The sequence below is a fragment of the Apteryx mantelli genome, chromosome 4 (genome assembly GCF_036417845.1).
Source record: "Apteryx mantelli isolate bAptMan1 chromosome 4, bAptMan1.hap1, whole genome shotgun sequence".
In the NCBI taxonomy this organism is placed as follows: domain Eukaryota; kingdom Metazoa; phylum Chordata; class Aves; order Apterygiformes; family Apterygidae; genus Apteryx; species Apteryx mantelli.
This window is the reverse complement of record NC_089981.1, coordinates 10663949-10669948: the sequence shown is the minus strand read 5'-3', so window position 1 is coordinate 10669948 and position 6000 is coordinate 10663949.

Sequence of the window (6000 nt, the reverse complement as noted above, 5' to 3'; positions counted from 1 at the left end):
ATCTGTGCTGACATTTAAAATTCAGCTGGATTGGGCCGGAGCAATCTGATCTGACTGAACCTGCTGTGAGGAGGAGGTTGGACTTGATGACCTCCAGAAATCCTTCCCAACCTAAATGATTCTATGATTCCATCTGCAGATTGAAAATGATCTTTTTGATCTCTAAAATGAAGAAATAGGCCTACCTTCCTTGCATGAAGGTGCGAGATATTTTATGTCGTATTGTTGCAGAAATAAACTCTTATTTCAAAAGCTACAAACATTTCATGTACCTTCGTAATAGTGAGTAGCTTCCTTCTTCACTACAAAGACATCTTACTGAAACAAGTCAGAAGATTTATCTAAACAGAAAAACTTTAGGACTTCAGATTTACAATAGAGCCCCTCCCTGCTCCAGATAAATGCGCAGATAAATGTTCTTTGCTTCGATGTTTGCAGAACTATGCAATTCAGTACTGCCTTTGGAGCAACAGCTCATTCTTTTCCCTATATGTTGCAGCTGACCTGCAGCCTGGGCGTTGTGAAACATTAGTGGAGTGACACGCTGAGAAACAACTTCAATATGAAATGTGATATTCTAACACTCAGCTTGCCGCTTTGGAACTCTTTCTTCAGAAAAATGGTGTTACTGAAGTACTTGGTGTATTTATGACTCTCGATGCAGTTTAATGTCTGTAAATTAGATCTCCTGCAAGACAGCAGGCCTTAATTAGGAGTCTCAGCAGGTGCACTGTAATGAAGAATCTTTCTGTGAATTAATTTCCCCTACCCTTGGTTAGGGGTCTAGTCAACATCTATTCTGGGCTCCCCCTATAGACAAAGGAAGCAATATCACCTTCAAAGGACAATTCATCCCATCTTAAGATAAGTGTGATAAGCAGAAGGAATCATCCTCTAAGGGTGTCTTTGTTGTCATTGATTACAGGACATGCCCGTCTCATTCCCTGCCCTTACTACTTTTTACTAGTGAAACTGATGACATAAGTATCCTAGCAAATTCAGTGAACCCTCGTCATGCCTGTCCCTATCAACTCTCCAGAAAGCCCAAGTACCTTGGATTTAGATCATTAACTTCCAGATAACTATAGCAAAAGAAGAGTAATTCCACCTGGCATGAGTAATTCCCTAGCCCATGAGACTAAGGGAGAGGGTAAGAAATAAGAAGTACAAAATAGCTGCACAGTAATTGCATGGTGGAAAGAAAGCCTCAGCAGCCTCAAACTCACCGCTGCTCCTGTTACTGCCATTCTTTCTTCTCACCTTGGCATCTCTATCTTCCTTGCTTTTTTGCACCTGATTTATCAGCCAGAGCTCAAGGGTAAGGAATAAGATCTATTGAAAAAAATCAACAGAGCTTTAGACTGCAAACTTTAATATAGATTCTTTTAATAATAACAAGACCATATTCATGTAAATAGCAGTACAGTGTAAGATATCAGAGGAATCAGTTCTGCTTATCTGACTCTGAAGAGCTGCAGTGCAACTCCGTGGAGTTTAAGCATTAAGTATGCCATCTGAATGTGAATCCACCTCTGTTATTAATTATGATCAAACTTGATAATTCTTCCTCTCATTAAAATGCACAGTCCTGATACACAGTTAGCTGGTTTTTCCACAGAAGACTCCTGTTGTCTCTAATAACACATCTACCCTTGGACTCGTGCCCTTTGTTAGATAACCTCTTTGGCTCATGGACCATCTAGTTTCAGGCAGCCTGCTCATCTGTGGAGCAGATATTTTGCTGTGATAACCTGCTCATGTGTGGACCATCCAGGCTCAGATTATGTGTCCATCCATCGGGGTAGATTTTTCTTCAAATGCAGATATAAAGTTCTTCAAGTAGTTAAATGCTGGTGATTTGCTTAGAGTTCTGGTGTGTCTCTCTGTTCTTGCAACCTCTCTCTGTTCTTGCAACATCACTGGACACTTATTGAAATTACTTTATGATAAGATGATGAAGACAGCTGTTCTGGGAAGCTGAGGAGCCTTTGAGACATATGAACAAAGACCCTTCCCCTGATTCTGGCAGGAGTTTAAGGACATCTCTACCTGCCAGGAAAGCTAGATTACTTGTGCTTCTTCGAGGGCTTAGAGGTTGTTCGACAAACTGTTGGCCTTCAGAGCAGAGAGCTGAATTGGGTTACTCAGCTGAAGAGTGATCTGCTCTGACTGTCCCTAGCAGGGAAAGTCATCAGTGGGGCTTAGGCAGGCAGAAATGTCCCAGGTAACGCAGCCTTAGTTAGACTGTACTTACAGTGGCTGCTCGTGTTGTGGAGTGGGGGCGACTCCTGGGACAATGAATGTGCAGTGCCATATTTGCATTGGACCGAGTCCTCTTCCAGACTGCATTAGACTGGCAATGTAATGGCTCCCAGAGTTCTCGTCTAGACTATGTGAAAGCCGTGGTGTTCAGGAGATAGCTGGGTTAAAAGTGGATCAACAGGTATTGCTTGTCTCGGTTATTTATCTTTCTTTGCTGTAGTCCTCTCTCACAGTTTAGTCAGGAATATCTGAAACCTCCATGGTATTCTAGGAAGCATGAAAATGTTTGCTTGCAGAAAATTTGTACTTCTAGATGCTGCCAGAGTTGCTCTGGGAACTGACTGGTTATTGCTTAACGACACCTGTCAGTCTTAATGATAAAGCTATGGATATGGAAGAGTGGAACATATTTCTTCCTCAGACACTACGTTTACACATTAAGGGGTCTAAGTGGTTCAGGATGGGCAGAATGGGTTGCTCTGAGTGATGACCCCCAGTGAGAGGGAGTGTAGCTTTTTATGGGACCTTTACTTGCAGTCCTTCCTAAGGATAGGGAAAAATGGTCTTACACCCATTTGTCCAATAACTCTGTGAGTTGAGGCAGTGTTATAGCAGGTTCCGTTTCCTTCTCTGTGCTACTTCCATGGCCAAAGCAGCTGAGACTGAAGTCTTTCTCTACTGAAGCCAGTGGCTTTTTGTTCTCTGAGAGCCAGCTCCCTGAGTCAGATGGAATGTGATCCAAAACCAGAACTCAGAGCAGCATTAAGCTGCATTAATGTGGACTTGAAATAATTCCATAAACCTGAGCAGGTCACTCTACACTCTTCCTGTAATTCATAGATATAAATATAGACCTTTCAAGGGAGACAGAGACAGGTGTGATCAAACTATGGAGGCAAACAGACTTTTATTTGCCTTCATGAGCTATAGAAAGAGCCTACAAGTTTGGTTTATGCTTTGGCAGCTCATTAACAGAAGTCTAAACTTAAGTAAGATGAATCCCAGCCTCAGCATTTGTAAAAAATTCTTCTGTGTGCACATTTTTAGCCTGCGATGAATGTGAATTGGTTCAAGGATATTCACCCACAACAAAAGAGGGTAGGCTGTCCCTCAGGACCACCTGCTGTGTGGTAACTTTGTTCTTGCATGGAAGACTCGAGTCGCCCACATCACTAATACTGTAAACAGTCTAAGGTGCCTGATGAATGTGACCCACTATTGCTGAAAGGTTAATGATCACCTTCAGACTGTGAGTCAGGAAAAGAAAGACTACAAGGATGTATGAGGTAAGGGAATGGAAACAGAACATGGAAGCGATACTGCTGAACTGGTACTAGTTAGCAACAGTTGAAAACAAAGCTGGGATGTCTTCAAGGCAACAAACTTGAAAGTAAAAACTTAGGTGAAACTAATGGCCTTCAAAAGTGTCACAATTGTACTTTCTCACAATAAAGCTGTAGCTCTTGCTATTACAGAAAAGCTTTCAATATTACAGTTATTTCTTTCTTCACTTCTGCATTCACTTTTCTCCTACTTCTATTGCATAATGAGCAATTATTTCAGAATAAATTCATCCATGAACAGCTGTACTCATCATTTTAATTTTTTAAGCACCTGTTCCAACTCCTTTGGAGGTTTTATTGACTGACAAACAATTTTCTCCATGTAACAGTCTGTTCAGTGCCACATTTTGAGGACCTCCTTGGTCCTCAAGCTGTAGACTGTGGGGCTTACCATTGTATAAAACACAGACATCACCTGGTCTTGGTCAGGCAAGGAGCCAGAGCTGTGGGCTGTGTAGCTGGAGTGCCAAAGGATATGGCAAAAACTATCAAGTGCACAGGTGGAGAATGCTTTGTGTCTTCCCTCGCTGGAGTGACACCCCAGGATGGCAGAGATGATGTAGATGTAGCAAAATGCGTACCTGCAGTATGACAAAGATGTCACCTAAGATGCAAAATGCTGCGAGGATGATCTTGTTAACCCTGATGTCAGAGCAGGAGATACCACAGATCAGGGGTACCACACCACAGAAGTGACTGGTGATGCTGGAATGGCAGAAGGACACCCAAAAGGCACAGCTGCTGTGTATCATTGAGATTAGAGACCCACAAGAGTAAGAACCAAGTCACAGCTGGATGCTGAGACTTCATGACATGACAGCTTTGAATAGCAGTAGTTTCCAGCTGGTCATATGCCATCACAGCCAGAATGAAACATTTGTTGGTGCAAAATGTAGAGAAACAGTACATCTGGGCAGCACAGCCACCAAACGAGACAGCTTTGCTCTCTGCTAAGAGACTGGCCACCGTCCTGGGGGTGATGCCTGAGCAGCAGAGGTCTAAGACTGCCAAATGGCTAAGGAAAAGCTATTTGGGAGGGTGGTTTGGGGAAACAATCCTTATCAATGCGGTCAAGCCCAGATTTCCAACTACAGCTATCAGGCAAATAATTAAAAGCATTACAATGAGAGTGGGCTGTGCTTCTGCCTTGTTGATTAGATCTAGGAGGAGGAACTCAGCTACTGTGGTGTAATTTTCTGCTGCCGTTTTGCTCAGATATTTGTTCACATTAGGTAAGCAATCTTGTCTTGATACGCTCTGGAGAACAACTGGCAAAAACCGATCATGATCATATGCTCCCACTAGCAGTGAGCAGCTTACTTCCTTTGGTCAACGAGGACAATACTGATTTCACCCAAAATGCCATTCTGAAATGGAATCACTTGTCTGTGTTATCCCAAACCAGCCATAACATACATTATCTACCTAGATTGTGCCAGTGTGAAGCTGGAGCACTATGAATGCCACTAAGTCACAGTCTAATAATGGTAAATACATACGTATCAATGTTCAAGAGCTGTTAGTGGGAAGTAGGCTAAATGAGACTGCAAAGAGAAGAAATAGTCTCTGACAGATCTTAAAGAGGTAGTAACATTTCCCAGTTCTTTGAATTCTTAAATCAAAATTACATATGCTAGTGAGCATTTCAATTACTACTGTTTCCAGGGTCTGAGGGCACTAACAGGCCTTAATGGGCCTGATCATCCTCGCCTGAGGCAGCCACTTGCACCTCCTGCCCATGGGCCCAGGAGCCCCATTTAAGCTCAACCCTGGGCCTTCAGTTTCTGTCTGAGCTACCCTAGAGGAGCACTGATCTCCAGCTCAGCTCAGCTCAGCTCAGTGTGCAGACTCCATTGCTCTGGACCCTGCCCTGTGGACTGACTTCCTAGCTTGACCCTGGACTTATCTTGTCACTTTGGGCCTGCCCAGTAGGCACTGGACTCTCTCTGTCCCTGGTTACCCTCACCAGGCCTGATCCTGGCTCTGACCCGCAGGCTGACTTCTCAGCTTGACCTCATACCTGCTTCATCACCAGGAACTCTCCTGGTCATCTGGACTCTTGGTTGAACTCGGCTACCATCTCCAGGTCTTCTCTGCCCACCTGGCTCAGGGCCAGAGGGACAGGCCCTGGCTGCAGCCTCCTGAACTTATCATTCTACACATCCTGAATAGGGAAAAGGAAGGAAAAAATGGGCACTTCTATGGCATAACTCATCTCATCATGTAGCAGATGTCTAAGATACTTAGATGAACCATTCTGTAAAAACACCTGTTACTTTTTTTTTTCTCCCCCTCCCTATTGAGAAGAAACTAAGATGGAAGACAGAAACGAAGGCATGCTTAAAGGTATATCTCTAGGTGAGATGAATTCCATAAGCAGCCATATGCATGTAGA